This window comes from Hemicordylus capensis, chromosome 2 (genome assembly GCF_027244095.1).
Source record: "Hemicordylus capensis ecotype Gifberg chromosome 2, rHemCap1.1.pri, whole genome shotgun sequence".
Taxonomy (NCBI): domain Eukaryota; kingdom Metazoa; phylum Chordata; class Lepidosauria; order Squamata; family Cordylidae; genus Hemicordylus; species Hemicordylus capensis.
Window position 1 is genome coordinate 21,440,001 of NC_069658.1, and position 13,166 is coordinate 21,453,166.

At 44.9% G+C, this 13,166-nt stretch overlaps 1 protein-coding gene across 6 annotated transcripts in view; it reads left to right on the forward strand.

Annotated features, from left to right (window-relative positions):
- The window catches only part of NEDD4L (NEDD4 like E3 ubiquitin protein ligase), a 397,256-nt gene that overhangs the window by 160,072 nt on the left and 224,018 nt on the right, over positions 1 to 13,166 (forward strand). Inside the window, exon 1 of one of the 6 annotated variants that reach the window (XM_053288375.1) lies at positions 12,124 to 12,280. The exons of 4 other annotated variants lie outside the window; for them this stretch is intronic. The gene's annotated coding sequence lies outside the window, so the exon portion shown is untranslated. Of the gene's footprint in view, positions 1 to 12,123; positions 12,286 to 13,166 lie in introns of those variants that run through there. One more of the 6 variants, XM_053288374.1, reaches the window with a different exon arrangement.

Genomic DNA, 13,166 nt, shown 5'->3' on the forward strand with positions numbered 1-13,166 from the left:
GCCAAGGTTAAGGGAGCAAGCACTCCCTTACCCCTGGCTACCTGTCCGTGTGTGAACATGGGCTGCTTCCTGCCTGGCCTCACACAGAGACAGGCACCCAGAGCACCCATCTCTTGGGGGAATCCCCCAGTGTCATGTCATGCGGAGAGGAGAGCAGGTCTGGTGGTAGCAAGCATGACTTGTCCCCATAGTTAAGGAGGGTCCGCCCTGGTTGCATCTGAATGGGAGACTTGATGTGTGAGCACTGCAAGATATTCCCCTCAGGGGATGAAGCCTCTCTGGGAAGAGCATCTAGGTTCCAAGTTCCTTCCCTGGCATCTCCAAGATAGGGCTGAGAGAGACTCCTACCTGCAACCTTGGAGAAGCCTCTGCCAGTCTGTGAAGACAATACTGAGCTAGATAGACCAATGGTCTGACTCTGTATATGGCAGCTTCCTATGTACATTGTGGGCTTCACGAGGTCGGGACAATGATTCCCAGCTTCAGATCAATCCACCCTGCTCCACACTGCATGGAGCAGGGCTGATTGTGTGGGAGTGCGGAGCGTGCTCCCACCAGGCTTACCAGGATCTTCTGGGGTGAAGGCATGGTTTGGAAAGCCTCCCCTCCCCTCCCCTGCCTGCCTGGTAGGTCGTGTGAATGGCCCCTGTTAATGGAACTGCTATCTTGGTAGCACCCCATTGTCAATTAAGGAAAATAATAAACAGTTATGGGATGCCACAGATCTTTTTGAATAGTACCTGTATTTGAAGAGTGATGCTGGTCTTGTGGTAGCAAGCCTGAATTGCCCCCTTTGCTAAGCAGGGCCCACCATGATTTGCATTTGAATGGGAGACTACATGTGTGGACACTGTAAGATATTCCTCTTAGAAATGGGGCCACTCTGGGAACAGTATCTGCATGATTGCATGCAGAAGGTTCCAAGTTCCCTCCCTGGCACCTCCAAGATTGGGCTGAGAGGGACTCCTGCCTGCAACCTTGGAGAAGCTGCTGCCAGTCTGTGCAGACAATACTGAGCTAGGTGGACCAATCGTCTGACTCAGTATAAGGCAGCTCCCTATGTTCCTATTTTTCCCCTTGTAGGTGGAAATGCAAGCTAAGGAGGGCAGTTTTGATTGCCAGCATGGTCCATAGGGAAAGGTTCCGCAGGTGGCAAAAAGGAGGGGAAGGCCACCCAATTTCTAGGACCAGAAAATGACACAGAGGCAAGAATCAAGAGGCTCTGAAGAAAACCATATGATTATTTTTTTCTTTAACCAATCCAATTTTCCATTGCCATGCCTCACACTTTTTGACTATAACTACGCTTTGTCAGAGGCAAACGTTGCTGCTTGTCTCCGAAATGAATTTTTGTCCTTTGGGAGAGCACTTGGAAGACAAAAGAAACTTATTCAGGACATGAGAAATACTTTTGACAAAGAGGAATACTCGAAACACGCTAGGCAATTCAAAAGAAAAAATGATTGGTTTTGAAAATCAGTCGTACTGTTTCCTTCAGCAGCTTGTGAGGTTTGCCTCGTTTTCTGCTCTAGAAAGTTTCTCTCTGCCACTCTTCTGCCACTCTTCTCTCTGCCACCCGTTTCTCTCTGCCACTCTTCTGATTAAAATTCCCAGCCTCCTGCAGCTGCTTTTTATAATGAAAATATTGAGACAGGTGGCCATATGCTTCTGTATTGTTCTTTCTATCATGAGCTGCGTTCCAAATGTATTGCTCCTCTTTCTTAGATACTTGCCACTTCGGATGAATTTTATATAAACTTATTTCTTTCTGATAAACACATTTATGTCTCGTTCACAGTAGCCAAATTCTGTATGGCTGCGATTAAGATCCGCACATGGTGTGTCAACTTTAATCGCGTCCCCCCCCCCACCTTTCTTTCTTTTAAATTTTGTTTTATCCTATACTATTTTATCTCAATTTTCTATGTAATAGATTCTACATGTGTATATGCATATATGTGTTTATATTGATATCTACCTTCAAGGTTTATTTTATTTGATCTGGATTGTATATTTGATAAAAGAGTGCAATAAAACTGCACTGAACTGAATGAAAATATGGGGTGGGGTGGGAAAGGAATGACTATCATACACACCTACCCTGTAGTATACTGTTTGGCCCCCACAGGTGAGAACTGTGATTCAGCAGTTAATGTTGGCTTCATATATTGACTGTTTTTAAGGCTTTAGGCTTAGCAATCTGTTTGTCGTCACAGACAAAATGAGAGATCAGCATACAGAGAGATGGCTATGCAGCAGGACAAGGAAAGCAAGAGAGGATGGGCAAGTGTGAAGCAGAGAACTAAGGAAGCAAATGGACATTGTTTTGGTCAGGGAGATGAAAGTGGTGTGAAAGAGGCTTTGCTTCTCATACTGTATACATGTTTAGGAACATAGGGAGCTGCCTTATACCGAGTCAGACCATTGGTCCATCTAGCTCAATATTGTCTACACAGACTGGCAGCAGCTTCTCCGAGGTTGCGGGCAGGAGATGCTCTCAGCCCTATCTTGGAGATACCATGGAGGGAACTTGGAACCTTCTGCATGCAGATGCTCTTGCCAGAGTGGCCCCATCCTCTGGGGGCATATCTTACAGTGCTCACACATGTAGTCTCCCATTCAAATGCAAACCAGAGTGGACCCTGCTTAGCAAAGGGGATAATTCATGCTTGCTACCACAAGATAGTTTGTCCACTGTCTGCTCTGGAGAAACAGGGTTTGCATGTGTTTGTAACCCTGCAAAAGTGGAATGCATGAGCACACCATGAACAGTAATCTCTTTTCCAACTTTCATTCAGCTCTGAAGGACTTCAGCTGAAGGGGGGACGTGGAAGAGGGCCAGAATAGACAAAAGGATGATCTTCATGCCATGTGCATTTTACATTGAAGAAAACATTATCCTGGGGTGCATGGATATTGAAAAGTACTAGGTGAAACTGGGATGTTCTAGCAACTGCTTTCAGGATTGGTAGCTAAGAACAGAAATTCTGTGATAGTTAGAAATGAAACCTCTTGTGTTCACTGGAATATACCTCTTGAAGACAACAGAAGATAGCTGACTCTACTGCATCTTTCATGTGAGTTTTTGGGGGGCATCTGAATGACCCTGTTTGGCAACAGAATGTGCTCCTAGAAGAGGGTTGCTCTTCTGGCTCTCCAAACCTGGGTGCCTAATTTGCATATTATGTAAATTGGCTTGAACATAATTTTTGAGCAGAATGGTGACTGCACGTTTTGCTCCATAACTTCGTTTCTACAAAGGCTAGAGTTTAGCTTTTGAAAGCAAGCAAGCTAGCTGAAATCTGGGTGAATCTGAGTGGGCTAAGCAATCTGCGTGAGATGCTTAAAATCCGGGTGAAACCTGAAATTCGGCCAGGGGAGGGGTTGCATGGCAACTGTATCCTAGAAGGACCTTTGGTCTAATGTCTGAGCCAACAAGGCATTTAGGTTAAGAACATATCTTCCACACCAAAGATTATAAAGTTGACAGAAAGAGAGGATAACTGGAAAGTTTCATCATTTTGCAATACATGATTGGGTTGCATTCTGACACTTAATCACTCAAAAATATTAAGAGCCTGAGGCCTAGTTCATACTGAGGTGGTAAACTTGTATCTGGGCTGATTGCATCATGAAAGCTTACGTGAATTTTGCTCCTCCATTAAAAAGCAACTAGAGCCTTTCTCCCTGACACCTGATCTTCCAATGTGGAGGGTTCCCCGCCCCCCATTTTTTCTTCTTGGTATGGGGAAACAATCAGTCATGTCAGAGCCCCCAAGTGCAGTCTGAAATGATACAGGCCAGACACAGGTTTATCACCTCCATGAAAACTAGGCCAGAAAGCCAGCCCAGAAATGCAGTTCCAGGCAAACATCCAACCTGTGGGTTTATCTGTCCTCCTTAGGCGGAGACTCTTTTTAATACTTGTATTGCCACATTCCGCAGAATAGCTTTATATGGGAAGGTTTGAATGACAGGCACCCAGTTTCCTCTTATTCATTCAGTAACCACAAGGGTGTCTGTCAATTGGAACTGAAGTATATTGCACATTAGAAAAAGAGAGCTGCCTGGATAAGTGGGGGGACCTTTTTGTTTCCCTTCTGTTTTATTGCTGTGGGTATTATTATTAATTGATAGGCCCTCTCAGAGGTCCAGAGAGGCCTGGACCACTTCCAAATTTAAATGGCACAGCAGAGAAATGCTTGACTAACAAGCAGAAGGTTGCTGGTTAGCAGGGTGGATTTGATTTAAATCACGATTTAAATCACTAGCAGGGTGGATAAAAATCAATGATTTAAAAAAAAATTGGATTTAAATAAAAAAATCCGATTTAAATAAAAAATCTGATTTTTTTCAAAAAATCATTGATTTTTATCCACCCTGCTAGTGATTTAAATCGTGATTTAAATCAAATCCACCCTGCTGGTTAGAATCTCCGCTGGTACTATATCGAGCAGCAGCGATATAAGAAGATGCTGAAAGGCATCATCTCATACTGCATGGAAGGAGGCAATGGTAAACCCCTCCTGTATTCTACCAAAGAAAACCACAGGGCTCTGTGGGTGCCAGGGGTCAAAATCGACTTGACAGCACACTTTACCTTTACCCATAATAAAAATGAAAAATGGCGACACATGACACACCAAAAAATGCTGAGCGTATATGCCACATTTTGGTCTGATCGGGATGCACATAAAAACAGGATGCAAAACTTATCAAATGCCGAAAAATTAATGTGTGTAAATTTTAGGCCCCATTTAGCTTGCGGCCCAAGCCAAATGGCCCTCCTGCCACACCGTCTGATTGGCCTTGTCAATTTATATTGTTATTGTGGATATTTATATGCTACTGTTCAATGAAAAAATTCTTAAAGTATGCACAGGAAAAGGAATAAGATGATTCCCTGTCCTAAAGGCTTCACCATCGAAAGACCGACAAATTAGGTACCAGCAACAGCCCCTGGAGAAACGCTGTGCTGGTATTGGATTGGGCCAGTTACTCTTCCCCTCTTAAAAATAAAAGAGCCTCTTTGCTCAGTTAGCAGGATAAGTGATAACATGCAAGTGATAGGAAAGTTATGTATGGCTATTTCACTGGGTGACTTGGAGCAGTGGCCAGGGATATTGCTTCTGCTGCTGCTACAGCTGCTGGAAAGAATATCTATTGGTTGTTTGATTGGTTAGGATGTGGAACAATGCCTTGTCAGTTGTAGTGCCCAGATTGTGGTATTCCATTGCGGGGGGGGGGCGGTATTTAGAAATATCTTATATAGCTTTTTAACAACAACAAAAATTTGAAAGTGGTTTGCATAGAAAAAAGAACAGTAACAAGATTGTGAGGACCTTTACCCATCAAAGGGCTCAGTCTAAAAGGAAATGCAAAATAGACCCAGCAACAGCCACTGGAAGGACACTTGTTCTGAGCTGAACAGGAATAATTGCTATCCCATCACATATGTCTGTATTTTATTTCTTTATTTTGTAAACGTTCTTTGAAAAGATAACGGAAAGGGAAATTTTCAAACTCTTTGTAAATGGCCTTGGAAGCCCCAGAGGCATAGTTAAGGGAGAGGGGGCCCATGTTTGCCCCTCTCCCTGGTGGCCCCTCGGAGTGAGGGAGATAACGAATAAAATAGAGAGGCATGGAGCTGGGGGGGCCTCAGGAGCTGGGCCCCCCTGGGTTCTTTGAACTCATCTGCTCAATTATAGCTACACCCCTGCTTCTAGCTATATGCTTCTCAAACTCTCTTTTTGCATCCCTCATTGTCTCCTTGTATTTCTTTTGCCAGAATTTATGTTCCTTCCTGATATCTTCATTTGGGCAGGGCTTCTATTTTCTGAAGGAAGTCTTCTTCCCTTTTATAGCTTCCCTGTCTTTACTTGTTAGCCATGCTGGCGTCGTCCTGAACTTGGTGGTACCTTTCCTCCTTAGTATACATTCCAACTGAGCTTCTATTATTGTGGTTTTAAATAGGTTCCATGCTTTCTGGAGTGATTCAACCCTCTTGACTTTTCCTTTCAGCTTCTTTTTTACCAGGCCCCTCATTTTTGAGAAGTCTTCTCTTCTGAAGTTCAACAGATCTGTGTTGGACTTCCTTTGCAATGCTCCATTCACATATAAGCTGAATTGGCTCACACTATGGTCACTGTTCTGCCGTGGTTCTACAACACTGACATCTCACACCAGGTATTGAGCGTCACTCAGAATTAAATCCAAGGTTGCCTTCTCTCTGGTTGGTTCTGCGATCAACTGTTCTAAAGCACAGTCATTTAGCATGTCTAGAAATTTGGCCTCTTTGTCAATACCTGCACGTGAATTTTCCCAGTATTATGTGAGGGTTATTGAAGTCACCCATTATTACAGGGTGAGTCCATCCATGAGTTCCAAAACTCAGCACTTTTGCTGTTAGTGTATAGATACTGTAGATGAGGAGGCTGAGGCTGAGAGATAGCAACTTGCCAAGGTAGAGGTAAAATCTGAACTAGGGTATTTCCTGATTAATAGCTCAGTTTCTTCACATAAGACTTCGGCAAGGCTCAGGTTCCAGGCAGTTCGTTTCTGGAATCTGGGAGGAGCTGGCTGTCAGTCTAAGTGGTCCAGAAGCAGATGCATGTTCCAGAACAGGCAGGGGTCAAGTTCTAGAGCAGGAATTGAGGAGAACAAAAGGAAGCTTAAGCAGACAGTGTTCTCATACAAGAGATGAGTAGTTTGGACTGGGCAGCAAACTGTGGGATTAGTTTCAAGCAGGGGTAGTAACCTTTTTGTGAGCTGCCCAGAGAACAATTGTTATGGGGTGGCTAACAAATAAAGTTGTTATTGTTATAATTATCATCTGTGGATCCCCCAGATTCTCACATATTACACATAGACCCCCCCCACCCACTCCATTATATATTGAAGTCATTTATACAAGCAAAACCTGTATTCTACCTAGGTTTGGAAGCTGAGTGTGCTCCCAATTTTTGGATGTGTGGAAGCAAAGTAGGAGGAAAAGGTTTTCTTCCCACCTTGCTTCCACACACTCACTTCTGCCCAGGTTTCCCTCCTATCTTGCTTCCACACAACCGAAAATTGGGAGCACACACATCTCCCAAACTTGGGTAGAACTCAGTTTTTCATTGTGCGAATTACTTCAATATATTTTTATAAAGCTCCATAAAAATTAGAGGAGAAAATATTACCTAAGAGAGTTACTTGCGAGAATTTGATTCTGATTCACCAGGAAGCAAATTAAAATCAGTGCAGCAAGCAATTTGCATAAGAAACCAGCACTCATCTAATGAGATTGTTGCTGCTGCTTTGAAAGAACCAGGACATGAAACCTAGGAGCTATTCTTAATTATATAATTAATTTTCCTTGGTCTACTTGAATGTCGACCCCCAGGTTAACCCCCGATTAACAGGGTCTGGTGGGCAGGGATTGGCTCTTGGTCAGCTGACTGCGTATTCCGGCAAACTTGTATTGCAGCATACATGGTGTCTCCAAAGAACAGAATTCAGGCTGATGGACTGGCCATGGGAACAGAGTGTTGGTGCAAGAGGAGAGAGAAAGTGCTGGATCCCAATTAAAACATTCCTGTCTCTAGGGTTGACATATTCTGGCTTTCCAAATCTGGGTGCCTAATATGCATATTATGTTAATTGGCATGAAAATAATTTTTGAGCAGAATAGTGACTGCATGTTTTGCTCCATAACTCCGCTTCTTCAAGGGCTAAAGCTTAGCTTTTAAAAAAGAAAGAAAGAAAGCTGAAATCCGGGCAATCTGGGTGGGCTAAGCAATCTGGGTGAGATGCTTAAAATCTGGGTGAAACCTGGAATTTTGGGGGGCATGGCAACTTTAAGTACCTTGTACTATCTAGTTTCAATACTATAAAACACACACACACTCTAAGTACCTTGTACTATCTAGCTTCAGTACTATAAAACATACGTGTGTGTGTGTATATATATATGCTTTTCTGCATGGTATTCGCCCTTAGGAATTCCCTTAGAGGAATTCCCCCAATACTGCCATTCGACAGGATTGAATCCTGTTGCTGTATGATATGCATTCTACCACTGTCAACATAAATTTAAATTTGGTTTGTTTATCATTGGAGGGTTCAGTAAGAGCTTTGAGTGTCTCTGGAAAACCAGAGGATTCTTCTCTGATTCAGAGCAACCTAATGGCATCCTCCTGAGCAAATTTGATTGGTAGAGTTCTGACTGGTTCAAAAGCAGCATCTGTTCGTTAAACTCTGCGAAGGAGTCCAAGATTGTCACTTCTTTTCTTTTTCTTTTTTGGTGGGTGGTGGTGGTTTCTTCGCACCGAGATGTATGCTTATGAGAGAGTTACCATGGGAGCAGGGGGAGGGGGGAAGAAAGCCTTCTCTTAATTGCTAAACATTTTTGCAGCTTTCTATGTGCGATAGCTGACATCTCTGGTAATTGGATTTCACAGATATTGTGTCTCTCTCTTTTCTTTGCTCAGTGTATAATCTACACGTTTTGCCACGAGTTTCTGTGTTATGACTAACATTGTACAGAGGCATTACCTAATGCTTCCAGAACAAAGTACATTTTGATTCCTTTCCTCGCCTTCTGTTAGTGCTGCCTAAGTGCAGGTTGTGTGGGTTCCAGTGGTGGCCCTGTGCTGTGGATCTGCCTCCAGCATACAGCTGCCTCATCTTTAATTATAGAAAACTGTGTGGGTTTTGTAATTAAGAATACCCTGCCCTTCATTTTTCCATTGGGAATCCTTTGATACTCACTTTTGCACTCTTCTGTGGTGCACGCAGGGCACGGTCAGAGGGCACGTGATGCTGGCACCTTGGTTAGTGCTTAGATGGACGACTGCTTAGGAACCCCCATGTGTGCTGCCTTGAGTTCCAGGATGGGAATAAAGATTGAGATCTAAATGTAATTAAATACTCCCATTTTTATTTTTATTTTTATTTTTGAGAACTTAGCTTTAAAAGGGGTTTAGAGACATCTATGTATGATGGGTCTAGCAACGGCTGTTAGTCATGATATCAAAATAGAACTTCCGTATTCAAAGGCAGTATACCTCTGGTTTCCAGGCTGTTGAGAGGTGGCAAGAGTGGCAGGGATAACTGGAGTCAATGCGGTGCAATAAAAAGGTGTGTTTCACTTGGCTGCCCCTTTTTAAACTTCTGAATTATTGTTCCATAGTGATGTTGGCCAGTGATTAAGCTTTCAGCATTTTGAGCTACAAAACTCACATTTCATGAAAAACCTTGTGAAGGCAGAAGCCAAAATGTCTTGCCCACTGTATTTCTGTTTTGTAAATCAAAAATAAACTTATACTGATTAACAACATCCTTCAGGGATCCAGATAACACTTGTATGGAGTTCTGTTCGCAGCCTCTGTGAGGCTGTTTTCACGCACCGCCTAACCCGGGATAGGGATGATGCCCAGCCCAGGTGAGGCTGAGTGTGAGAACCACCTGGATCAGGCCCAATCTCAGCGGGGCAGCGCCGCCTAGCCTCACTATTTACCCTGGCTGCTAGCTGAGATGAGGGGAATGAGTAACCTTACCTCCGGCTACTTGCTCATGTGTGAGAACGGGCTGCTTACAGCCTGGCCGCACATAGAGATGGTAATCTAGAGCGCTCGTTTCTTGGGGGAATCTTTCTTGGGAGCGCTCGTTTCATTGTGGGCTTCATGGCGGCTGGGATAACGAGTCCCAGCCCCAGATCAATCCGCCCTGCTCCGTGCTGCATGGAGCAGGGCCGATTGTGGTGTGCTCCCTCCAACAAAACAACGATCGTCTGGGGGCAGGGCAAGGTTTGGGAAGCCTTCCTCCTGCCCACCCACCCAGTGTGTGTGTGTGTGTATGTGTGTGTACACACCTGAATTCTCAGAGCTGAGAGTGCACATGGATCTGAGAACCTCTGATCTATGCACACAGTTGTCAACTCAGTGGCTAACATCCTGGCTAATGCATCATGGATGCACCTGTGCTGCAGGGAGCTTTCCTAGCTGTGCAGTGTTAGGATTGCCAGGGCTGCCATTAGGGGAGGGAAAGCAGGGCGACTGCCCCAGGCCCCTCTCTTTTAACCCCCATTAAAATTAACTGAAAGGTGGCCCTGCTTTCCACGCCCTGCACCCCACCAGGAGGAAGTACTTTTTCACACAGCGCATAATTAATCTGTGGAATTCTCTGCCACGGGATGTGGTGATGGTCCCTAGCTTGGGTGGCTTTTAAACGGGCTTAGACAAATTCACGGAGGACAGGTCTATCAATGGCTGCTAGTCTGGTGGCGGTGGGCCATCTCCAGCTTCAGAGGCACGATGCCTCTCAATTAGGGGTGTTCACGGAACCGGCTGGCCCGGTTTGGTTCGAGTCAGGACTGGACTCGAACCTGGTTGCCTAAGTTCGGTCCAGCCCCCATCAAACCCCGCCACTGGTTTTAAATTTTCTTTTTTCTTTTTCTTTTTTTAATTTCACAGACTTGTCCGGAGGTTCGGTTCTGGTCCGGACGGAACTGGAGCAGGGGTGGGGTTTCGGTTCAATCCCGAACCTCGGGACTGAACCCCCGAACCTCCGGACCGGTCCGCACATCACTAATCTCAATACCAGTTGCAGGGGAGCAACAGCAGGAAAGAGGGCATGTCCTTGCCGCTTGCCTGTGGGTTTCTCAGATGCACCTGGTTGGCCACTGTGTGAAACAGGATGCTGGACTAGATGAGCTTTGAGTCTGGTTCAGCAGGGCTGTACTTATGTTCTTAGGAGGGCAGCAGTTGTGTGGAAGCTCTCTGAAGTGCGTCTTGCTGGCCCGTTCACACTGCGTTAAACAGAACGGCAGCTCCTAAGTCACTTTAGGCAAGTGCTCTCTCTTGGCCTCAGTTCCTCATGTTTAGGAATAGTACCTTATTTACCCGAATAGAAGATGACTCTGAATTTAAGATGACCCCCTTAAAAAATAGAGGTTGAATACAGGTTGGACCTGTATTTGCCCCCAAACAACAAGACTCTGGGCCCTTTCTCATGATCAGTGAGAAGGGCTACCGGGCGTGCGGGGAAGAAGGCTGCTGAAACTTACCTCCCCTGCAGACGATCATTGGGTCCATGCTGGATCGCTGGGTATGGTAGCGCGGAGGGTCAGAGGCTGGGAAGCATTGTCCTGGACCCCAGAAATGCCATAATGCACTGTGTAAGTGCACAGTGCATTTTGGGAATCCCCTGGTGCTGGGTTAGGGCGGTATAAAAATGTGCTAGCTAGCTAGATAGATAGAACGCCGCTCCTGTGGTGGCACCATGCAGCGCTGACAGACGAGCATTGGTCCCTAGTCTGGGTGTCTTCAGTGAACAGGCGGGCCTCTTTGGTGAGTTTGCCACCAAGGCGCCGCTGGTAGCTGTGGAGCTACAGCTGGTTCTCACACGCAGCCAAGCCTGGTCTTGGCTGCACTTGAGAACAGCCTCTCTGAATTTAAGACAACCTCACCACATTTGAACATGAAAGATCTTTTTTTTTTGTGGGTGGGGGGTGGGAAAATGAGTATTGGATTCTGGTAAGTATCCATGTATAGTTTTTTGTATTTTGTATGTTGTATATTTTAATATTGGATTGTTTTTATATTTTTAGCTAAATACTTTTAATTCATTTTTATTATGTGTTTTAACTTTGGTAAACCGCCTTGCGGTTGTTTTTAGCGAAAGGCGGTATATAAATCTAACAATAAAATCTAACAATAAATAAAATAAAATAAATATGGTAATATCTACCTTGCAGGGTTGTTGTAAAGATGACAAAATAATTCATGAGAAGCACTTGCAAACTGTGCATACTAATTACAAAATACTTAATAGTAGTATTTTCTGTCGCCTCCTTCCTCCAACTTCTGATGTGGGCAGAATATTGTGAGCAACCTGGGAGGAGTATTCCAGCATATGTTGAAAATAACTACCTTGAACGGTGGAGGTGGAGGTATCATAGGTGGAGTCTAGTCTGTGTGTGTGTGTGTGTGGTTTGTTTTTTTAAAAGCTCCCTTTCGTACACACACAGGCAAAGCTGCCTTTCCTGTGAGTCATCACTGTAGCTTGCAGCTCCTTGAATTCCAGCTTAGCTGGTGAGAGCCTGACAGGATTTCTAAGAGGGTGGCAGAGGGGTGTCTTTTGTCCTTCAGAATCTGAGGAGGAGAGTGTGTGTGTTGGAGGGGTGGGGGGGGGATATAAGGAAGTTGCTGGGTTCTTTGTTGCTGTGGGGAGAAGTGCAGCTTGATGGCTTCAGGATGCAAACCCTGGCTCTGTCTTTCTACAGTGTGTGAGGAGGAAGGTAAGGTAAGGATAAAAGAGCCCTTGTATCTCTTTTCTCCCAACAGAGAATTGCTTTGTTTTGTACCCAAATGCTTCCACTCTTGCTGCAGGCCTGCTTAGACTCCCCAGCCATGTCAACCAGTGCCTTCTTTGGTTAGCAATACCATGCTTTTCTTGCTAGAGCTGTGCTTGGAGCAGAATGGGGTACCGTAGGCCTCTGCCTGCCCTTAGCGGGCAGGGACTGGAGGGCAGCCACTGGGTTACATGTCCTGTTTCCTGGTTTTCAGGTAGTACTGTACCACGGCTGGAGAGTGGGTGAAGGGAGTCACAACAATATGGGGATGCAGCTGCTCCCTCTCCTCTACTTCTTCACGCCTTCCATTTTTCCTTTAAACCCTAAGAAGAAGGTATCCAACAGCCATGCGTCTGGGAAGCTCAGAATTGAATGTAAATGGCGATAGTCACCTCATGGGGCTGTAGCTCAGTGGTAGAGCATCTGCTTGCAAGCAGGAAATCCCAGGTTCAATTCCTGGCATCTCCAGGTAGAGCTGGGAGAGACTCCTGCCTTGGAGAATTGCTGCCAGTCAGTGTAGGCAATCCTAAGCTAGATGGACTGATGGTCTAACTCGGTACAAGGCAGCTTCCTACATTCCTGTGTCCTCAACATCTGGTCCTTTTAGGTAAACTACTCTCTTCCTCTCTGGACATGAAGGCCCCATTTTAGCTTTGGGTGCATAGCCATTGTCCAGCCTGTCCTCTATCAAATTGTGCAATTTTTATTTTTATTTTTAAGCCAAGAGGTTCTCAAACTTGGGTCCCCAGTTGTTTTTGGACTACAACTCCCATCATCTCCAGCCACAGTGACCAAAAACTATGGATATTAATTAATGGCTATCGAGCCATTA